Source organism: Manis javanica, chromosome 8 (assembly GCF_040802235.1).
Source record: "Manis javanica isolate MJ-LG chromosome 8, MJ_LKY, whole genome shotgun sequence".
Classification (NCBI taxonomy): domain Eukaryota; kingdom Metazoa; phylum Chordata; class Mammalia; order Pholidota; family Manidae; genus Manis; species Manis javanica.
Genome location: NC_133163.1, coordinates 47,434,158 through 47,457,867, shown reverse-complemented (window position 1 = coordinate 47,457,867; position 23,710 = coordinate 47,434,158). Strand labels below are relative to the sequence as shown.

Genomic DNA, 23,710 nt, shown 5'->3' with positions numbered 1-23,710 from the left:
AGGGATGTAAGTCTATCTGTAATACTGCTGTATTTCCCTGCATAGATTACCAAATAATTTGGGGTCTCATCTCACCTGGTTCTGGGATGGCAAATAACTCCTTTGGTGAAAGGGTAGATGGAGCTGAATGTGGTCAAATAGACCAATGATATTGGTCCCCCCATGTTTGAGGCCAGGATCCCATAAGGTTATAAATGCCACATTTTCTACAATGTGTTGAAGGAATAATGTTTTAAAGGAAGGCCAGGGAAAATATCTGCATAATAGTAACGTTGTTTCCAAGTCCTGCCTTGAGATGGGTTGTTGGGAGCTGGGCCAATGTGAAAGGGTCTATATCAGCACAGAGCCCTCTGACTACGGATTTAACACTCTCTGACTTCTCTAAGAGGTTCTTGTTCTCTGGGTATTGTTTTTCATTTATTTTATTTTCCATCTATGGCCTGGGCTTCTAAAGCAAATTGTCTCTGTCCTGTGGTTACATATATTAGAGACCATAGGTTCTAGTTTATAGATCCCATATTCTGAAAATTATGGAGTGGTATTATTTCAACCATTTCCCCAAGCTGCCTTTGAGGCTAATATTGCTTACAGATGATTATGAAATATTTAAATTATACAGGAACTGACAGAGAATTTCTTTCTTAGTGATTTTTTGAATGACTTGCCTGATGAATTTTAAGGATGGACACAGCCCCTGCATTTAGGCTTTGCTGGGTCTGACACAGATATGCACTGGAGCAGACACTGGAAGGAATACCACAGACCTCGGTAGGAGGAAGGATTGCCCTCACAATTCTTTCCTTGTTTCCTCACCCCCATTTAATAAAAGTGAAAAATAAAAGAAAGTAACATGAAACAAAGCTAAAAGGATCACTCATTAAAAAAAGAAAGAGAAAATTATCAAAATAACAGCTCCAGCAAAAAGCCCAATGGAACAAGCAAAATAGCCACAAAGGACTTGGGAAAGTTCTTTGAGTTAAAAATAACTAAAAATGGTAGGATGTGCATTGAATACAAATGTGCATTTCATTGCAGAGCCCTCCAGCTCTAACTTTGCAGCCCCTGAGGTGGGGGTGCCTCTGTCCCTGCAGGAAAGAGCTTCCCAGATAAATTCCCACGTCACTGTCCCCTGCCTTCTGGACATTGTCAACCTGGCCTTCAAAGTTCCTGCTGCAATAACATGAAGATATGGTGGAAATAAATTAGGCAGGGTGATCAAGCCACTAATTAATTAAGACCTTAAGGTTCTGATGTATTTCCTTTCAGGAGCAATAAGGAGACATGGGAAAGAAAGTAGAGGTAGGGTAGCTGTGATAACATCTCCATGCCTTGCCAGCTTTCAGGAAACCCATCTCTACTCTGGGATTGACTTTCAAAGACATTGGGTCCCCACTTATTTATGATCCTTTCCCCTGTCTCAGCAGCAGACTTCTGGTCCTGATACCTTGTTGCCAAATAAGAGTTTGCTTCTGTGCTCTCTAGAGGAACTCTGTTTTTCCCTCTCCTGCCCATTTCTGCCCATCCTCTCTTGGTTGGCCTCTCCTCTGCCAAGATCCAGCCATTCTCTGACTGAGCCCACAGACTCTGAACCAGCCCCTTTCCTGAGGCTTGGGCTATCCCCAGCCCAGGCTTTAGTTGGAACTGGAGCAAGAATGATACCAAAAAAGGGCAGAATTTTCATTTAAATAAAAATTAAGAGTAGAGAAAGGAAAATAAATATCTTAGGTTTGGGGATGTGCGGATTCTTTTTCTTAAAATTGTGGTAAGATACACATAGCATAAAATATACTGTCTAAACCATTTTAAAGTATACAGTTCATTGGTATTAAGCACATTCTCATTATTGTACAATCATCAACAACATCCATCTCCAGAACTCTTTTCATCTTGCAAAATGCAAACTCTATACTGATTAAACAGTAATGCCCCCAACCCTTGACAACTACCATTCTATTTTCTGTCCCTATGAATTTGACTACTCTAGGTTCCTCATAGAAATATTCATATATCATGCATTCATATACAGTATTTGTCTTTTTGACTGGCTTATTTAGCTTAATGTTTTCAAGGTTCATCTGTGTTGTAGCTCGTTTCAGAATTACCTTTCTTTTGAAGGCTGAATGGTATTTCTGTTGTATGGATGTACTGCATTTTGGTTATCTGTTCATCTATTGATAGACCGTGGGTTTACTTCCACCTCTTGGCTATTGTGAATAATACTGCTTTGAACCTGGGTGTGAAAATATTTCTTAAGGACCCCACTTTATATTCTTTTTGGTATATATCCAGAAGACTTGTGGGATCATAATGCAGTTCTATTTTTTATTTTTTGAGGAAGTACCACATTGTTTTCTTCAAAAGTTGTACCATTTTACATTCCCACTAACAGTACACAAGGGTTCCCTGTTCTTCATATCTTTGGCAATATTTGTTGTCTCTTGTCTTTTGTCTTTTTGATAACAGCCTTTCTAACAGGTATGAGGTGATATCTCATGGCTTTGCTTTGCATTTCCCTGATGATTAGTGACATTAAACTTCTTTTCATGTTCTTATTGGCCATTTATACAACTTCTTTGGAGAAAAGTATATTCAAGTCCTTTTCCGATTTTTCAATCAGGTTGTTTGCTTTTTATTATTGAGCTATAGGAGTTCTTTATATTTGCTGAATATTAATCCTTTATATGGTATGCAAATATTGTCTCCTATTCCATGGTTTGTCTATTTACTCTGTCGATTGTGCCCTTTGATGCATAGAAGTTTTAAATTTGATTTAGTATAATTTATCTATTTTTTCTTTTGTTGATTATAGAAAATATTTTTCTCTCAGACACACAAAGTTATAAAAATGTATTCTCTATTTGAACACATGGAAACTTTCAGTATGAACTAAGAAATCAAATTGTATCATCCTATGTCATATTTTATGACCATAGTACAACTCAAACCAAAATAATCATAATGAGAATGTTATATATAAAATAATTAGGTCATAGACAAGCAGTACAAAGGAAGACAGGTATTATTTTCAGGATTGTTTTATTCTTCATTTCTTTCTTTTCTGGAGTAAAGAAAACTGTTAATTAGACAAGGAGAAGGAGTCCATAGTGTTTGAGAATGGGAAGAAGGAAAAGGGCAATGATGTTTTGGAGACCCTGCCAACAGGTGATTTGTGTATGTCATTTTATTAATTTCTCATGGCAGACATGTGAGTGAGGTGCTGCTTTTGCCATTTCATAGGCTAAGTAAGGCTCAATATCTTGCCCAAAGCCACCGAGTTCCTGAGCATCAAAGCTGGGATGGGAACCCAAAGCCTATTTTTTTCTAACCCATCACCTAGTGAAATAGTAGTTAACTAATAGTTAACCAAATATTAACAATTTCATCTGAACTGTTGAAAGGACACTTTATGGAATAAAACAAAAATTGTCTAAAGTTAATTGATAAGAATTAACTTTCAAGTTTTCAAAGAAAAATATCAAGGATGATTGAAAATGTATTATTACATCTCACATTTCAAAATGGTGTGACACAGAATGTAAAGTGGAAACATAGATTATTGTCACAGAATAAAGACTTCAAGAGTAAGTTTCATACACTTAGAATTTAATATATAATACTCTGAGCTTAAATAATTGTCAGGAAAAGTGACCCATTTTATCAAGGCTAAGATTACTAAAAATCCACATTTATAAAAGCAATAGACCAGGGATTCCACACTAACTAGTAGTTTTATTTGACACTGGTGTGTGTGTGTGTGTGTGTGTGTGTGTGTGTGTGTGTGTGTGTGTGTGTGTGTGTGTGTGTGTGTATTTGAACACTTCTTTGTGGGACATGTAGGCACAGTTTGCCATGAAATCTACCATTCTTCATTATCTTTCTCTTGTAAAATTTCATGTCTGTACCTGCCTGGCCCCTTTGCCATTTAAGCTTATGACTTCTGATGCATACCCATTCTAGGTGAGAGATTCCCCTAAACCTGAGCAGGCATCAGAATCACATGGAGGTCTTGTTACAACACAGATTGCTGGGCCCCACAGACCACTGACCCAGTAGGCCTGGAATGGGGCCCCAGAATTTGCATTTATAACAAGTTTCCAGATGCAGTGTAGTCCCTGGATCTGAGATAAGTATATAAATTGAAAGTAAGCACTTAGAAGTAAGCATAATATTCTTAAAAGGAACTTCTGTATTACAGAGCAATTTGGATTCTATTGAATTTAATAATTAAATAATTGGGCTTGCATTCTCTATGACCTTTTTACACTTTTCTGATAACATGTTTTTATTGAATTTTATAAAAACTGGCCCATAGGGACTGGAAATTTAAAAACAAACAAATGACCAAAAAGTGTGTCTGCAACCACAGATAGTTTGAGAAGCACTGTCACCAGTGCCCTGACCAGCTGGCATTTCCCTTGATGGAACCGCATAATCAGGGGGAGGCCACAGCCTGTAGGCCTAGAAACCTGATCTAGTAGAAGAACCAGAGTTGATTTAAGTCACAACACAGACACACACTGTCAGGTACCACAAAGAACTGGAATGTAAAACCACATGCCAAGGACAATTTATTAATTTACAGTGAAAAATGAAACTACCAACTGGATGGGTTACTCATGTTGGCCTGACCAGTGAATCATTTCCCTGCCTGGGAAACCGACTTATAGTCCAGAGGTTACTCAGTGAGCATGGACGTGGAGAAAAAAAAAAAGGAGCAAGTTATATGGTTTCTACATTAGTGACATCAGTCTGGTTACCTACTAAAGGCATAGGGGTACATCTGCCGAGCAGACCCCACTTCCCCTTGGTCAGTGCTCAGATGGATGGACATTTACTTGTGAAGCTTCCATTGCTGATCTCCCGATTTCCCCTTCCTAACTGACAGGTGATGAAAATAATCCAGTCAAATCATTGCCGTCAATCTGGTCAGCCTTGTCTGGGAGTAGTTCTATCTCTTTGATGGTGTTTGCACACCTCCACCACAACCCATTAGGTTATGAGTGTCAAAGTCAATTTTGAAAAAGTTAACATGAATCTCGAATACACAGTGAGCACAGGTAGAATATTTAATTAACTCATTAAAGAAAACAGTGAATGCAGAACCTGGTTTGAAGAATACAGGAAGTATCTATAGTCAATGAAAGGAAGAATGCTGAAATAATATTGCCGAGTCACATATAAAACTAGTTAATGCCCTGTAGGGCCATAAAGACATAACCTATGTGGTTATTTTTTCATCAGATAATTTGCATTTCTACCAAAAAAAAATCACCTATAATTTGTCAGTCATCTACAAGTGAACATCTAGCTTTACAGAGTCTGGGCCCTAATCAGTGGTAAATCAGACAACTGTCCTCTCCTCCAGTGTCAGATGAAGGTGGGAGAGTTGCTGGACAAAGGTCTAGGAGGTCATTGAAGAGCATTTCATCTTTCTGCCTTATTTCTGAGATTTGGAAAAGTATTCTTAGCAGACTTAGTTTTACACTCAGAGAGCAATCCTGTTTGTTTCCATGTTCTCTCCAAGAGGGTAGCAGTGGTCTGAGGGGAGAGCAGAGAAACTTCTCAGTCCCTTAGCTCACTCCTCTCTAACTTCTTCCCAGCCAGAGGGATTGACTTTAAAGGGATTTGGATCTGTTGAATGACTAATTGCCAAGAAGAGTAGCTCAGGATTCACAATCCAATAGAAGTGATGGTGTATAAATTCCTACAGGCATTTAAGTGCTTTTATCAGCTGACTTTGGGTTTTATTCATTTAGGTTAGGTATTTATCTAGTGAATGCAAAGTTCAAATATGGAGCATTTAAGGATGATTCCAGTATGTTTACACATCCTGCCAAGTTGGTCATCTAATATATTTGAGAATACTTACGATCTGTTATCTAAGCAGGTGTCAAATCTGCAGGAATTACATTTCTGAATAATCATTTCATGTAAAGCACTTACTATGAGGTATCCAGGGCTCATAAATAGCTGGTATGTGCTAGGAGAGCTGCATTGGGTCTTAAAATACTGAAATGTGTTCATATCAGTTGTTAAAGAGAAATTATCTCTTCCCTGAGGTTATAAAGTCTCTAATAATATCAGCCATCAGTGGCCTTCAAGATGGTAATGGACCTGGGAGGAATACCATGATGTACAGAACCAGATGGTGGTGGTCCCAGCAGCCACTGAGTGGTCTCAGAGGCAACAGCAGAGGTGTGGCAGGGTGGCAAAGCAGGCCAAGGCCCTCCAGGAGGTACTGGTACCCAGGTATATACCTGTCATGAAGAGCCTTCAGTTGCCCAGCTACATCAAAGACACTGCAGATTTAATGAATGGAAACATAATGGTGAAATCATTGATGTGGTTATTATATGGTTTGAAAACAGGGACATCACTTAGCTAGGTGACAGCTACATCAACTAAGATCACAACGATTTAAAAATTAAAGATTTGGAAATTTCTAAAATTTTTTCAAGGATCATTTTCTCTATAACTTATCACTTATGAATATTTTAGGATGTAGTTAATTCAGCAAGTAAAAGGAATATTTAAATATATTTTGGTTTATTACATTGCATATTAATATTTTATCTTGCCAATTGTTAAACATTTTGAATATGATTCTTATTTCCAGCTGTATAAAAATTAAAATGATTCAATCAAATCATCAAAACTCAGGAAAAAATGAATTGGGAAGTTACTGACAGTAGGTAAAGATTTATTGTCTAAATTTAAATAAAATACTGAAGCCTAGAAAGATGACACAAGCTTGCAACTGACACACAGTTGAATTTTAGTAAGCGGTTTGTATAAACGAAAGACAGGCAGAGGGGAGGCTCCTCAAGGGCAAGGACAATGCCTGACATGGGTCTAATCACCTGGGTGGGACCTGAATAAATGTTAATTGATTAAGTGACTGACTGAATCAATACATCAAAAAGCTCTTCATTCTCACCAGTAATTAAGTAAATGCAAACTAAAACAATCATGAGATATAATTTCACACCTATTGATTTAGCCAATTAAAGAACTAAAACCAATGCCAGGCAACCACTGGAGAAGCAGGAAAGCTCACCACCACTTTCTGAAAGGACCTAATTAATTTATTACTAACAGTCAGAGATGTTCACTTTCTTCACCCATTTTGGAGATTTATCATCAGAAAACAATGTTGAAGAAAATAAAAACTTCCCTTAAAAAATATTTATAGTAGAGCTATTTGTAATAGCAAAAATGGGAAGCAATTAAAACATGTGACAGCTCAGTGAAATAGTATACACTTGTTTGAAATGATACATGTGAATATTACATAGAATAGTTTACAAGAAATATTGACGAAACTGCATATTCTGTTTGTGGCCATGTTTGAAAACCACACAACACCTACTGAGTGAATACATAAAGAGCATTGCATCTAGAGAGTATCTAGATGAAAAGCTGTTGGAGTGTAATTTTTTTAAGCAGTTTTGCTAATGAATGAAGAAGAAATCTAAAAGAGAAAATTACCTTCCTTACAGATTGCTAATTTAGAAAGTCATCATTAGCATATTAACATTTAACCCCAAATTAATTTTCCCCAAACTGAAGATTGTTTTCTCCCTGCAATTTATATGCTCCTCAATGATTGGTGACCCATAAGCTGAAAGTGATGGTGTGTAATAACAACGTTCAAAAGCAGCTCATAGTACCCGGAAAGTATCATCTATCCTTATGATTCCCAGATTGCATATTTGTGAATTTGCTGACTCACTGAAATTTATTTGTAACTCCCCAACCAGGACTCAATGCAGTTTCACAATAATTTGCAGACATAAGCAGATGAGTGAAAAATTCGAGTTGTTCAACCCACATATTCACAGCTGAGGTCAAACCAAAGAGACACTCTGCCTTTTTATTTCAGCTCTCCTACTACAAAAAAATTTTCCTTTGCACAGTCTATTTAGTGTCACAGTTCTGTGCCTTCTTTTGTTGGTGGTGATTCTACTGTTTAAATGGCCCCCAAAGCCATCATGCTGACTGAAATGGTGTCTAGTGTTCCTAAGTGCAAGAAGGCCACAATGTGCCTTTCAGAGACAATCGTGCTAGATAAGCTTTGTTCAGGCATATGTTACAGGCTGTTAGCCTAGAGTTCAATAGTAATAAGTCAGAAATAAATAAAGTGTGTTAAGGTGTCTTTAAATAGAAATACACGTAAAGCAAGACATATTGATTGATTGACCAAATGTGACCAGAGACTCCCAGGAGTCTAATTCTATATTTCCCCCAGATGCAATGCCTTAGTATTTGCTAATTCAGTGTTTGCAGCAACTTTATAGAATATAACTACCATGAATAATGAGAACTGACTGCATATGGTTTAGTTGGGGTATAGGCTTATGTGCTCACATTTGGTTAAATATCACTGGTGAAATCTTGGTCAAAGCAGAAAAAGACATTTTAGGTACCATAATTTTTATTTTACCTCCCCACCCCCATAGCAGTGAACACACGTGTTTCCAGACCTCCGTGACTTTCAGTCTTTTGTGAACTTTTTCAGATCCCTTATTCCCTTCTTTCCTCTAAGATCAACAACAATATTGTTATCTGAGTAGTATATAAACCCTAAGAAAGTGGTAGGAACATTAGTAAACGTATCCAGTATTTTTCCTTATGTCCCCACAAGATCAGAAACTGACAGCTACTAATTCTATGGTGTGGGAAGAATTCAAATAGTGACAGGGTGACTGTAATCTAAATCTGACCAGATAGCCCATACTGGACATAGAACAAAGACTCAAACCTCAGAGAACTGTGTTCTAGTCCCCAGTTCTATTCATTGTGGGCATTCCTAGCTGCAAGCAGCAGCAACTAGGGTAATTTTACCATAGAAGGAATTTATCAAAAGGAAACATTCATAGAATCTCTGGGAGAGCTGGAGGATCTGTATTTGTGGAGGATGGGTTATCAAAATAACACCCAAATCAGACCGCGGAGCTGGTCCAGAGAGGATGCCACTGCTACCCCTCTACTGGGTGCAAACACTGTCCCTCACACAGTGACACCAACACTGGGTGCTTGAACACGCTACTGTAATGGCTGTCACAGCTGTCTTAGCCCAGAGTATCTGCCACCACACCCAATTTGCCATACTCTTAGCTCCCATTTTGGAGTCTGGGCAGTAGCTTGGGTGATGTACCTATACTTTAGCTGCAAGGGAACCAGGGAAATAAATTTTAGCCTCTGCCTAAAATCTTAGGAAGAAGAGTAGAAAAAGAGGGAAAAATAATTAGGAAAGTACCTTATCCTCTTGCACAGCCTATGTTGGAGTCCTTTACAGAGAGGGGCTCACTTATGGTGACTCCACTATAGGGATATGTTGCTGGGGAGATGAACTATCCTGGCCCACCCTCTCCCAACTAGAGCTGTGGAGTGCCTGGGCTGCCCACACTGCGGCACCTGCTCGGCATACATCCCTCTGCTCTGCCACTAGCAGTGAGAGAGAGAAACTATATAGTGTGATACAAAACCACTTTTAAAGAACACCAAACGTCAAGTCTTTTGACTTCTGCATGTTCCCAAAACATGCCCCAAATCCAGGCTCTAAAAGGAGTGCCTTGGCATCCCTTTTGAGATTCAAATACAATTTTCATTTGTATTTGTGTCTTGGCAAGTTTTTGATAGGCTTCCTCTCTTTTCAAAGTTATTCTTCAGAAGGTGCTTTGTGACCACTGAGAATACAAGACACCTTCGAACAGTTTCTATGTCTAACTCATTACCCCGCCAGCTGGAGACACACAGAACACAATGGTATGAATATGATGGGTTTGACAGAGCTTAACAGTGAATATATCTGCATTTAAAAATATTTTTCTCATGCCATCTTAATTACTATTTTCACTGTATATTCCTTGTTATATGAGTGTGACAGGGTGTGGGGCTAGGATAGGTTGTGCTCTCTTGCAGTTTCTGGCATAGCTGGTTCACTGCAGCCATGATCCTAAATCACTCCATCATCCAGGGACTGGGAGTAGTCGGTCTAAAATAATTATTTACCTTTGCTATGGTCTCAGTCTTTGGAAAATTCTGGTCTTCTTTCCCAGAGATTTCAATACTATTTTGTTTGGAAGAGTTTTGTTTGCAGTACAATTTTTGACTATTTAAAATTTTTGCTGTGAGATAGCTGTGGGTTTTAATTGTTGGAGGGTTTTTCTATTTCTGACTATTTACCATACAATTGAAAATGATAGTGGGTAGGAAGCTTGAAAATAAAAATGTTATTTGGGTTAAATTTGTAGTAAAATGTTTACCTTTGTGGTTCAGCTCAGTTTTTCTGAACACACCTTTAAATTAAAAGTGAAAAAATAAAATAAAAATAAATAAAAAATAGGGAGGTTGGATCCATTTTAATAACCTTTATTTTTTCATTTTGAACTGTAGACAAGCTCAGAAAGAATGGAAATCAAAATGCCATGATATAGGTGGCTCTATAGCAATAGAGGGAGTATTCTTTGGCAGAGATATGACAGACCTAAGACAGACAACATTGTCCTTCACCCTTCTGTGCCAGTAAACTCAGAGGACTGTTGCCATCACTGGTCTACTGAAGGTCCAGATGAGACAGGAGTTTCTGCTCCTTGCCTTTGCTCTAGGACCCTACTCTGATCTCTGTTTCTTCCTCCTTCCTTCTTTATTTTACGATTTCATATTAGATTCTTTGACTTACTGGGAATTATGACATTGTAGCATATTTTATATGTCATACTTAACATTTAATGAGTCTTCTCTTTTTGCTTAAACTGTGTATTATATAAATGTAAATCTATGCATAAAGCGATCATGCTTTTATCAGTGAATTTCACATTCAAAAAGAGGGTGAAACTGAATTAGAACACAGTTGCATTTCAATGGAGAACAAGAAATTGTTTATCTCCCTGTAGCATCTCTAGAATAATAATTCTCAAAGTGTCAATTGGAAAGTCTTTTTAAGTGAAATTTTTTGAATCTCAGTATATTATATAATAGAAGCTGTGCTTTTTATATCCATTAAGGTAAATATTAATTGAAGAGTGCTTTTAAATTAATTTGCATTTGATAAATCACACTGTCATCTACCTATACTTGTGAAAATAGAACACATATGTGTAGAATGTATTTTATGTGCAGCCTGCTTAAGAAACCCTTGCAGGGATTACACAGTTTTATCACTAAGCCATAGTGGAGGCACAGGCATAGCTGCTCTTAGATTTTATTCAGGCTGGCAGCCACTGCCAAGTGTCCCTGGACCAAGCTGGCAGGGAGTCGGGGGTGCCTTAGGAGAGGCCAGATTCCTCCTCATCATGCTTCCCTGACCTTTCTTTAATTTTTGAGGTGAAAATCAGTGGTTCATATGCATACTTTTTTTAGTTACACAAAAATGTACCATTCATGTGCAAACCATTTTAAAACAGAAAATAAAAGCAATTCCTAGAACTATTTGAGCAGATGCTTATGGCTGAATTAAAAACCATCAGAAACAAGAGTCTTGAGTGGAAACACACCAGCAGTAATAGCAGAAAAGACTTGTACAGCAATGAAAGCTCATTGCCCTCACTGCACTTGGCATTTAAGCAAAATGAACTGTTTCTTCTTTCATCAGAGACCCCACTTAGCGAGGAAGTAAGGAACAGCTTTTTCAGCTGTGCTGTTCCTTTCACTCAGTTATGGGTATTCTCCCATGATAGTTAACGTGACCCACTGCCTGAATCAATAGAGTAATGGTTTGATTGGGCCAGATAGAAAAGGCAGAAGTCTTTTTTTTTTTTAATTTTGAGACCAAATCAGTTCCAGGCTCCTATGCATCTGGTGGCCTCCTTTGGATTCAGTCCCCCTTCCCTCATCATTAGCATGTCTCCTGGGGACAAAACAGAATGCCCTATTCTTTTAGTTGCTGGTCTTTACCAATTTGAGGTTGGTGCAAGGCCGGAACCAGTATGCAACTAAGTTCAGAGCATAAAGATGGTAACTTTAAAAGGCTGTATATGTAGATTGGGAAACAGGTACTAAAAAGTATGTAGTTGATTAGGTCTTGTATTAGTTATCTATGGCAGTGGAACAAATTAATCCAAACATGTCTTCAAACAACAGACATTTATTATCTAAAGTTTCTGTGGGTCAGGAATCCCAGAATGGCTTAGCTGGCAGCTCTGGCTTAGGTGCTCTCAGGAGGCTGCATTTAAGGTGTCAGCCAGGGCTGCAGCCACCTGAGGCTGCCTGGGTCTGGAGGATCTGGTTCCAAGTTCATTCATGTGGCAGCTGGCAGGAGGCCTCAGTTCCTCACCACAGGGGCCTCTCTGTACAACTGTTCATGACCTGGCTTTTCCCAGAGCAAGTGATCTAGGAGAGAGAGAGAGAGAGAGAGAGAAAGAGAGAGCCCAAGAAGGAAGCCACAGTCTCTTATAACCTAATTTTAAAAGCAATATACCATTATTTCTGCCACATTCTGTTGGTCACGTAGCGTGTTAATACCAGGAGGCAGGAATTATTACAGGTCATCCTGAGGCTGCCTATCACAGGTCCACATGACCAGCTTTTCTAGAAACCATGGACTGGATAGCCTCATTCTTTGAAAGTCTGAGGACAGCCTCTTGATCAACTTAATAATAATGATCTATCATACTTTGAAAATAATTTTTGTTATCTTAGCTTAAAAAATGTAAACTTGATTATGCTTGTATTTAAAATATACTTATGAAATATAGTTTTAATATATGCTAATATATAGAAATTTATAACCATGGTTAATAACATGCATTTATGTATCATAAAATATATTAATTTAAAAAGCTATACCTTATTCTGAACCTTTTTTTTTCCCTTAACAATATTTTGTGGATATCTTTCAGTCAGTTTATAAATTCATTCTTTTTACTTGCTGCATAATATTCTATTGAATGACTGTCGCAAATAAATACAATGATTGTACCAGAATTATCTCACCAGTCCCTGCTGTTGGGCAGTGAATTTTTCCCCATTTTTTGACAAAATAATAATTATCTTTATACATATATCTTTGCATGCTGTGTGAGAATTCTTCAGGGTAAAATTTCAAAGTGAATTCTTGAGTGAAAAGTTATGTGCATTAAAAACTTACTAGATATTTGTGAATTGTCTGCTAAAAATACTGACTTAGGCTCTTTCCAGGGGTGACAGAAGTGCCCCAAACACCCACCATCTACCATCAGCATTACTTCACTTCAGATATACCTTGCTACAAATTTGAGGAAGGCATATGGTAGTGTACTTAGCAGAGAAACCTAAGACAAAAAGAAGGGGAATTTTAAAAGGCCTGTGGTGAGATTGGAGTGACCATCAGGGACAGTGAAGGGACCCTGTGAGTCGCTGATGCCGCAGTCCCTCCAGAGTTCTTCTCATAACCCCAGAGCACTAGCTGGCCTCTCCATCTTGAGTATGAACATAGGGGATGTTTGCCCAGCTCATCTCTTAACGAGGTAAAACTGACATCCTCAGGTGTCCACGTGAAGGCAGTAATTAAACAAACGAGAAGGCAAGTAGATTGTGAAAGCTAGCTTCCCCAGTTCATCCCAATAGCCTCCCAGCATTCTTTCCTGAGAATCTCACTACTGCTTTGCCTGACACCTTGGACTCAAGATCCTTTAAACAGCACAAAAACTGTTTAAGAGCCAATGCATTGATATCAGCCACAAATACTTAAGCAAAGTTAATTTCACATTAGTTGAAGAGACCAGGACTTTGAATTCCTGTGTTCATTCAACAAATAATAACTATTGAGTACCCACTGAAGGCCAGAAGTTATCTCAGGCCCTGAGTATATTAATCATGAGCCAAATGGGCACCACTAGAGCTGCCAGTCTAGAAAGAAGAGCGACAATAATCACAAACAAACTGTGATTGTGTCTAGGAATGAAGTGGAGGTGTAAAGGATGAGTTTGAGGGCAGCAGGAGAGACTCTGGGAGAATCAGCAGGCAGAACACAAAGTAGCAGACAGCGTGCTTACAAAGGCCTGAGGTGGGAAGGAGATGGGCTGTTTAGAACACTGAAAAAGCCCATGTGGCCAGCGGGCCTTACAGCAAGAGATGAGGCTGAAGAGGGGGCCTGGAGCCTGGTCATGCAAGGCCGACACGTTTTGCTGGAAGAAGTTTGAAAAAATAAGTTCAGGATATGGAAATGTTCAAAAGGGCAGATATGGAGGGGAGGAGGGAAAGTGATGGCCTCTGGGCTGGAAGGGAATTCTGCCTGTGTAAGAAGGCCCCAACAGCTCCATTAGCCACACGTCCTATTCCTTCTGTCTACCTGGGCTGCACGGGCAGAGAACACTGTCGGGTGCGACCTGTGGCTGCACCTGGCACACACCCAGGGCTGGGCAACCTGGCCAGGACCCACCTTTCTACCCTCATAGGCTTAAAAGTCTGTGCCCCACTTTGCCTTTCAGCCTCATGAGAGGATTCCAACAGAAGTCCATGCCTGATTCTGTTAATCGACTTACAGAGGAAGGGCCCTAGTGCATTCCACAAACCTTAATCCAGCTCCACGTTATGTTAAAATGTTCAATGTCTTCAAAAGCCCACTGCAGCCTGCCTCTAAAGCAGCACTTAATTGACATAATATGGGTCACCTGTCTACATGGAATTAGCTGGCAGAGCTTCCAGAACAACCTACTTTTCCTCCCTTCTGCCTTTAGTTTTTGAACTTCTGAAGTGCGTCACTGCCGCTCCAGTCAGTTTTGAGCCATTATTTAACAGAGAGGTGTACAGTTGAGAGCTCTGTCTCTAGCTTCAGAATTCATCTAATGGAGTAACTTAGGGTGGGAAGGGAATGTGGTCAAGGCCTGTTGGTGCTGCTCACCAAGCTGGTCAGCTTCTGCTTCTGCAGTCATGTGAAAACAAAAAGCATAGCATGGCTTGGTGTTACACTTTAACGATGTCATGCTTTTAATGTCAGACTTTATAAAGCTGTGTGTGTGTGTGTGTGTGTGTGTGTGTGTGTGTGTGTGTGTATTTGGGCTAAGGAAAAGGAATGAATAAAGTCTGTTTGGGAACAGGCAAGGCAGGTAATGCTCATCCAGCCTTATGAGAATGAAATAGTCCCTGAGCATTAACTTGGATTTCCTGTGTTCTGACTTGGGAAACCACAGAGTTGGATGGCCAAGTATGGGGCCTTGGCTCACTGTCTGAGTTCAAATCCTGGTACCCCACTCACTTCCTGAAAAATCTTGGAGACTTAAAGAACTTAATCTGAGCTTCTTTTTCCTCATCTGTAATTTGAGGATCCTGATAACCTTGTCTCGTGGGGGTTTTGTTAGGATTAAAAGAGTTGAGTCATGAAAAAGCCTTTGTACGAGGTTAATTACTCAGTAGATTCCAAATACAGCTGACAGTGTTAGGTAGTGTTCTCAGTACCCTCAATATATTAATGTATTTAATCTTCCAAGATCCTGGGAAGTGTGTGCAATTATTCTCATCATCCCCAGTTTCCAGATGAGGAAATAGAGGCACAGAGGCTAAGTGACCTGCCCAGATCACCTCACTAGTGGCTTGCAGAACTGAGACTCAGACATGGGCAGCTGGGCTCAGAGTTCAGGCTCTTAACTACTTTACTGTATAAATGTTAGCTTTTATTGGAAGAAAGGAAGAATGGATGGAGAAATATGGTAGGAATGGATGAGAAGGAGAAAGGATGGAAGAACATGGTAGAAATGGCCAGAGAGGAAGAAGCACTAAGAGCCCCTTGTATCTAGGCAGAGCTGTGAGCCTCTGCCCTCCACCCCTACCCTAGTCACCCCCACCTGCCAAAACCCTTAATTCCAGTGGCTCAGACTAAATACTGAGTGTGATCTGAGAGTATTGCCCCACACTGAGTCCTCCTGATCCAGTTTGATGAGGGAGAGACTCACTTCCTGCTGCTGTTATAGGTGCCCAGGGGCCTTTCCATCTGCCCCCAGCCAGCCAGAAGCCCCCTGGTGGGTTGAGTCCTATCCACTTTCATTACTGCTGGGCTTCTTCAGACACACCAGAAAAAGTCCCCAGGGGTGAAATTCTCAAAACAGAATTGCATGATTGACCAAATCTGACATTCTAGAGAAGAGTTATTCCCTGCAGGGTTATCAGCCTAGATTCTTTCTTCTCATATGTCAGCGATTCTACGATGAGGCCAAAGTCACCCATGTGAGAACAGTACCATGCGGTGCAGTCCTTTACACGGACCTTTCTCCAGATACTGTGCTTTGGTCTGGATTTCAGTTAACCTGGCTGAGTTTTATTTGTTTCTTTGAGGTGGAAGATTGCCTAGAAAAAAACTAAAATAAATATTGTAGGTAAAACTGCTGAAGTTCACTAACTGCTGGGAACTAGCTTAACCAGTACTCTTACAGTTCTGCTTTTAAAGGGATTTTACTGCTGAAAATGTTCAAGGATAGAGTAATGATGACTGCTACGAGTTTCAAGTGGTGGATGGGTGGGCAGACACGGCAGAAATAACAATTGTTAGATCTAGGTGGATGGTATGTGGGTGTTCATTGTTTTGTTCTTTCAAATTTTTTGTATATTTACAATTTTAAAAAATATGGTAGGGGAAAAAAGCATTAAAAATTAAAGGGAAGAATTTAAAAAATATAGTTACCATTGACAGGATCTGTACAATGGGAAGGCAGTACATGATTAGTGGTCTTCCCCCCAGGTCATCATCCATAGGACGCGGTCAGCACTAGAGACATGGAGAGCTTGCAGGGGGACAGGCACCAGCTGGGAAAGGGTGTGCCAGGTAAAGGAGTAAGCACCGTGGCTGCTGGTACTGAAGCAGAACTTGACATTATGGCTGGAGTGAAAGTTACAACCTTTAAATTACATTTATAAGTCTAATATTAGGATCAAGACACTCCATATATTCCCTTGAAAATGATCCAACAAGAACAACAGAAATGTTGCACTTATGGATTAAGGTTTTTTCATGTAAATTTCATTTCCTATACAGATAAAAATTAATGGAAAGAATGTCACTATAAATTTACCTCTGGGCAGTGGAATTACGTGATTTTTGTACTTTTCATGTTGCCTCTCTGAGTTTTCTAAGGTTTTTTCAAGTGACATATTGCTATAGAGTCAGGAAAAGTCAGTATTATAGGAATAATTAATGTTATGTAGGTAGTATCTCTACATAACTTGTTTTCTCTATCACTATTAACCACTACATAGAATGGAATATCATCCTTTTATCCAGAAATTAAAATTAGAAATTTCTAAGCAGTATGTCCTATATCTTAATAGGAATTAATGAAAAAACATATGATTGCTTTATTCATAGTTTTGGTTTTATGAATTTTGACCACCTTAATAATTTGCCCCATTTTGAGGAGTTTTGCACATTTACTGATTTTAACAGTGCTTTGGCCAGTAGTTCCACAATTTTACCCACACTTCTTTAAAGCTGTTGAGTAGAACCCCCTACCCTGCTCTGCTAACTTACCTAGATGCAGCTGGTCAGTCCTGTTGAGACTGTTATGTGCATTTACCACTGTTTGGTTTAATTGCTCATTTTCCTTTCCCAAGATTATTTTCAGATGGGAAACTCCCCAGTGGCTTCCTTAGTAAAAATAAATGCCAGTAATTCATTTAGTTCCTTGATAAACATACTGTCATCCCTAGGCCCAAATTATGTCCACAGATAACCAAATGATTTTTTTTAATTTGCATGAATGAGTTTCATAAAGGATACACAAAATTCTTACAGGCCTAATTTCAAATTTTTACCCAATTTTCCATATTATTAAGCCTATATAAGCACTGTTTCTATATTTGTGTTTAATCCTGGGAGTCACTGTATCAAGTATAAAGTTCAAGGTTTTTTGTTCGCTTGTTTGCTTGCTTTTCTATACACTTTTGCAGGAGATGCTTACTTTGCAATCATCTCCTGTTTCTGGAGAATGTAGTGGTTTCATTTGGCCCTTGTGGTGTGTGTCATCACTTTTATTCCAGCTGCAGGCCACCAGACATAGTGGTGCCAGTGCATAGGGCTCGTTAGGCAACATAAAGTGGTCATCAGACCAAATGGAAGGCGACCACCATCTTGGGCGACATTGTTAGTTCTAAAGAACTACTGATGAAGAAAAGCAGACTGCAGTCATCAGAACTCCTGTTTTAATCCTTTCTCCCTGAATCCTGAAGGATCTTCCCTGCTAGGGTGCCTAGGGTGGAGGAGAGGTTAGAATAAATTCTGTTTAGGCAAAAGGTTTGGTAAATCATCTTGGGTGCTAAGCCCCATGTAATATTATCTGATAGTAGTAAGATGTCAGCTGTTTTTGTCTATTTGAAGCTTTAAATAGACCATGGGAGGAATGTGCTTCAGGTGCTTATCACTAATTAATCCATTTGCAAGTGAAATACCTAATTAAAGCAGTCTGAGGGAGCTCCTTTGCGGCCCTGATCTGCTGGGTCCAGTAACAGAGAGAGATCTTGGTTGATTAAACTTGGTGGACAGATGGGCTAGTTAGCTTGATCAGATTTTATTTGAAGAGTGTTTCGTGTGTGTGTGTTTAAGTGTAATACAGGTTGCTGGTCTTTAATATTGACCAGAGTCCCTCACATATTCATAGCTTTGGGAGAAAAAATATGAAGATAATGTGATTGGGATCTCTCTCTGGATAAAACAGGGGAAATGGGCAAAAGATATGTATGACCTGGTGTTCCACCTTACTGCCGTGCATGCTGCCATCAGGAAGGGCCAGAGAGCCTGTCACTTCAGACTTCTTCCTTAGGTTGAACTTCAGGGGCATTTCTTTCTACGTAAGAGTTTGTTCTGCCTTTGCCTTCTCACAAACGATGTAGCTCAAAGTATTCACTGTTTTGCCTCAGCTATTAAGGAACTCTGGCCATGTTTACATCTCAAGTATATTTATCAGTTCAATTCTCTGTTCCCTATGCTCCTTTTCATCTTCTTTGTTCTTTTCTTAGAATAAGGACATCATCTTTAAAGAAAAAGAATCTTGCAAAAGAAGTTAACTAGCTCATGAATAAGAATAAACTTTTTGGTTAAGAAATTTATATTTTATCGTATCGCACCTCTGCTCCATTTTGAGGGGAAAGGACACACTTGAGTGTAAGAATCATGACCGACATACAATATAATGCATTTTGTTCCTTGTAAACTGTTACTGCCTCAAATAAAATAAATAGAACAAAGAGCATAAATAAATTCACAAGAGATACCTCCGCTGCTTTCAGGATATGGGAGAGATTTAGAGAAGCAGCAGGAAAACAAATTGAACTTGGGATAAATGGAAAATTACGGGAGAAATAGATAAACATGATACATTGGACGCCACCAATTGTCTTCTTTAGTGGGCTTGTCAGTATGGGGTCTGACTCCCACCATTCAAGCACACTCCAGTCCTTACCAACACCTTCCCCCACAATCAGAGTTAAAGTGAATTAAAAATAATAATAATTATATAAACACACACATGCACATACACACACTTCCTCTATGAATTTTAGATCCTTAAAATAATTTCTCCACAACAGAAACTTGATGTTTTTTCCAAAACTTTTTGTGACAAATGCCATTTGAAAAAGCAAAGGCTTTGCTATAAATTAGTTCTTTGAAAGGAACACATACTTAGCATGAAATAATCCTTTTTGCCTACATATGTGAATTAAAAATATGCACTTAGAAACATTGGAAACAGGTGTTGTATTCTTTTCTTAGGCAGAACACATTACAGAATACCAAAACTGGGTGTTTTTCTTCTGGGAGTATGGCAGTAGGTGACAGGTGACAACAACATTCATTGTAAAATAATCCAATAATGACTGTCATTTTCACATAGGGAGGCATTAGTAATACAAAGAATACACTGGGACTACAAAAGAATATAAAAGTCAACCTCAGAGTTAAACCTCTTTAGAATGGGAACATCTTCCTGTTTATTTCTTTACCGCTACTGTTCACTGTACTACACAGAGTAGGTGCCAAATGAATAAAGAATGCTCGATTCAATGACTGAAATTATGCATCAGACTATCTACATAATCATTTCATTTCTGTATGAAATTTCCTTGTGTTGAATGGCAGCTGATGGTGTCTAACCAAGCGCTAATTTTAGAGGGAAAGCCATATTTTAGATCTATAATTATTTCAGCCAGAAGAAAACACAGAAATTGAGTGGGTGCTGGAACGTGTCCATTATTTGCCCCCTGGAGATAAGTGGAGTAGTCGAAAATAATGCTCCATTGGCAGAACATGGTGGGGAAATTTGCAGATTGGCTTCCCACAAGAATGGATTCTGTGCTGTTACTTCAGATTTCTGTCTCTAGGATGCCACTGTTACCCCATCTTAAAGGCTAAAATTTCATCACCAAAATAATTCTGAAAGAAAGAAATAGAAATTAATTAAGTTAAACCCACTGTCCTGGGAGAGCAGGATTGCAGCTGGCGCAGCTTCCTTGGTAGTCAACGAAGGGAGGAAGCCCACAGGAGGGCAGCTGCCTGCAGCGTACTGGGGGCAGTGCAGGGCCACCTTGGGCCACACCCAGGTGGGCACAGCTATCTCAGGAGTGCCATATGATGGGCAGCAGGTGTCAGGCAGTGAATAGTGTCAGGTTTCAGGGCCATCTGCCAGCTGCGAGACTGCCTGCCATTTTATGGGGTTTATTATGATTTAAGGAGGAAGGTCTGGCCACTGGGGACTGAGGCATGACAGAAGGCCCAGCCAAATGGGCAGGATGCAGGAAACATTACTTGGTGCCCAGGTGTTCTCCAGGCTTAACAAGCAAAATCTATTTTAGACCTTACCCGTTGCTGGAGATCTGAGTTTATATACACCACCATGTTTGTTCGGGGCTGGCTTGAGTACAAGGTGAACAGAGAGGAATGCTGTGGCTAGAGAGGAGGAGGTGGTGGCTCAGAAAGACCTGCCTAATGGACTTACCTTAACCTTCCACAGCCCTTAAACCTGGGAGCACATCTTAGCTGATCCCCTCACCCTTTCAAAATGATATCTCATTTCTAAAATTTCTCCCACCAAAGTAGAAACAGTCCCCAAATGCTCTGGAGTCAAAACACCCAGTCACCACATTTCCCAGGGAAACCTAGCAGCTGCCAGAAAGAGGAATGGAGAAGAAGCAATTTTTCCGTAGATGTACTTGCTGAGCCCCTGAAGGAAAGCACAGGAAAACTGCACCCCATTTGTCAGAGGGCAATGGCATAACCGATTTCCTTGGTACTGCAATTTCCTCTGGAATCTTCCTTTAAGATGCAACCCTTATGGGATTTGAGCCAGAACCTTAGCCCCATGCTGAGTTTATTAGAACCATGTCTTTTTTATTACTTAGCATCCAGCAAATGATATAAATCCTGCACACACAAAACTGCCTCTGATTAAAGTATTTAGGATTAATCAAGGGAGTTTTTTGTTCCCTGAAAGTAAAAATCAGGCTTTTAAAAGAAATTTTTTTTAAAGCCATATCATTGGGCTATTTGGCCAGTGTTACTTCAATCATAAGAGCAAATCTGAATTTTTGATAATTTCCTTATCAATCATCACACCTATGTTATTTTAGAAATTAACAAACAAGCCCCACCTCCCTCTCCAACAAGGGAAAAGGACTAAAGCTATAGGATAATGAACCAGAGTGATGGGGGAAAACAGTGGGATACGGTGAGATCGAAGTGATCCCAAAGCATTTATATTTGACAGCATCAAAGACACCTGCTGAGGCTGTGACATAGACTTGGCCGTCTGGCCAATATGTAGCCCCTGCACGCTGGTAAAGAGCTGCAGTCTCTCTGCATTGCACAAAGCAGCTTTCAGCTAATTCTTTAGCTGAAAGTCCCAACAGAAAGCATTTTTTTTAAAATATAACATTGACTTTCATCACCTTCATTAAAAAAAAGACCAGATTTTGTAGTTTCATCATGATACAGTGAGGCTAAGAGTTGAATCCAAATCTTAAAAAGAGCTACCCATCCCAACTTACACAAAGGTGTTTGCTAAAAGTAAAACAACAGCTGTTCATTTCTGGCATGGTCCCCATGAGAGAGTGCATTCCTTGTGTTTGGCAGGCTCTTTCCAATAATTCATGCTTCTCAAAAATAAGTAAATAGTGAATAAATACAGTAACAATACATAGCACAAAAATAAGACAACTTTTACTTGGATCTGGGTATAGATAGAAATGAAAGCATGTTGGTTACTTAGGCACAAAATTAATATTATTGACTTGAATTAAAATAAATACTATTTTACTCATTGTGAAAAAGTTAAAAGACAAAGTATTGTTTTGGGGGAAATTATAACACATCATTATCAAGAAAGAAGATTTCAAAAAACTTGTAAAACTCAGTTAAAATTTTGTTAACTTAAATTCTATTAATTCACTGTTTTCTTTCAGATAGTAACTGGGTTGATGTTTAATTTCATACAACGAACTTTTTCCTTTGGGTATAATGCACGTGATTATAGTGCAATCATGTGTAAACAAAGTGTAATAGTAAAGTTTAAAATGTTAAAAGAATATTTTGTTTTTTCAATGTCCTTAAGGTCTTTAAAAAATCTCTTTACATATAAATAGTGAACAAGCCAAACACAAATTATTTTATCCAGTGTTTCAAGCAAGTCCCTGATGAGCATCATGCAGTCAAGTCTGCTCACAGAAATCCTTTGAGTAACCCTCAGAACTTAACAGTAATACATTACCCCTTGATATATTCTATAACTTGGATGTTTTAGACTGGTCTTCCCTTCTGTTTAGTTTGATGATTGAAGTTTGACAGTATAGCCAGCCCCACCCAGTGGGTACGTGGGTCTTGAGTGAAAGGTAGATCTGAGGCTCTGCTGACTGAGGCTTTGTTTGTTTGAACATGTCCTGCCCTGGTAATGGATATGGCCAGTGACTGGGTAAAGACGATGGGCATTGAAGACTAGACAATGTGAAATAGCCTAAGATCATCTTTTATCATTGTGTCACTGAGTCTTTGGGGTTATTTCATTGAATGTATATTAATTGAGTTCCTACTGTGTACCAGGTTCTAGGTATTTGTAAGCAAATAAAAGAGATAAGGCCCCCGTCCCCATGGACCTTATAGTCTACCTGAGGAGATAGGAAGTGAATAAACATATATATATATATACATATACACAATTTTATAAAAATTTAAATAAATAAAACTACAAATTGTGACAGAAGTATTCTGAAAGATAGGAACAGGGTGCCATGAGATACAATAGAGAAGACTTACCTTAGAACTTAGATAGCATTGGGGATTTTGAGTTCTTAGAACAGTGTCCCTCGAACGATTCTTAGTCCCTCCTTCCCTTTCATCCTGTGTAGTCAGTGGAAGATGACAGTAATGCTCCAACCATGAATTTTACTTGTGTTACTGCCAATATTGATCTTTCTCAACCAAGATATCATGATTTATATAACAAATTGCAACCACTGGGGCCGTGGAAACATGGCAGGCAATGTGGAATAGTGGAAAGAGTACTGGGCTCTTTAGGAAGACCTGAATTCTTCTGGGGGTGGGGGCAGGGTAGAGAAGAAGGCAGTATTTGTATATTTAATTAGAATTAGAGTGATCATTGTTCTGATCCAGGCTTTGCCAAGAACTAATTGTATATCCCAAGGCAAGTCATCTAACTTCATTGAATCTTACTCTTTCTGCTACAAAATGAGAGAATTAATATGAGATAATTTCTAAGTTCCTTTTAGATCCAATATCTTGAAAGTCTGTATAGTG

General features: G+C 39.1%; 1 protein-coding gene across 2 annotated transcripts in view; it reads left to right on the top strand.

The window, feature by feature from the left end:
* GNG2 (G protein subunit gamma 2) overlaps nucleotides 1-23,710 on the top strand; it is a 109,944-nt gene that overhangs the window by 33,781 nt on the left and 52,453 nt on the right. The window lies entirely within an intron of this gene.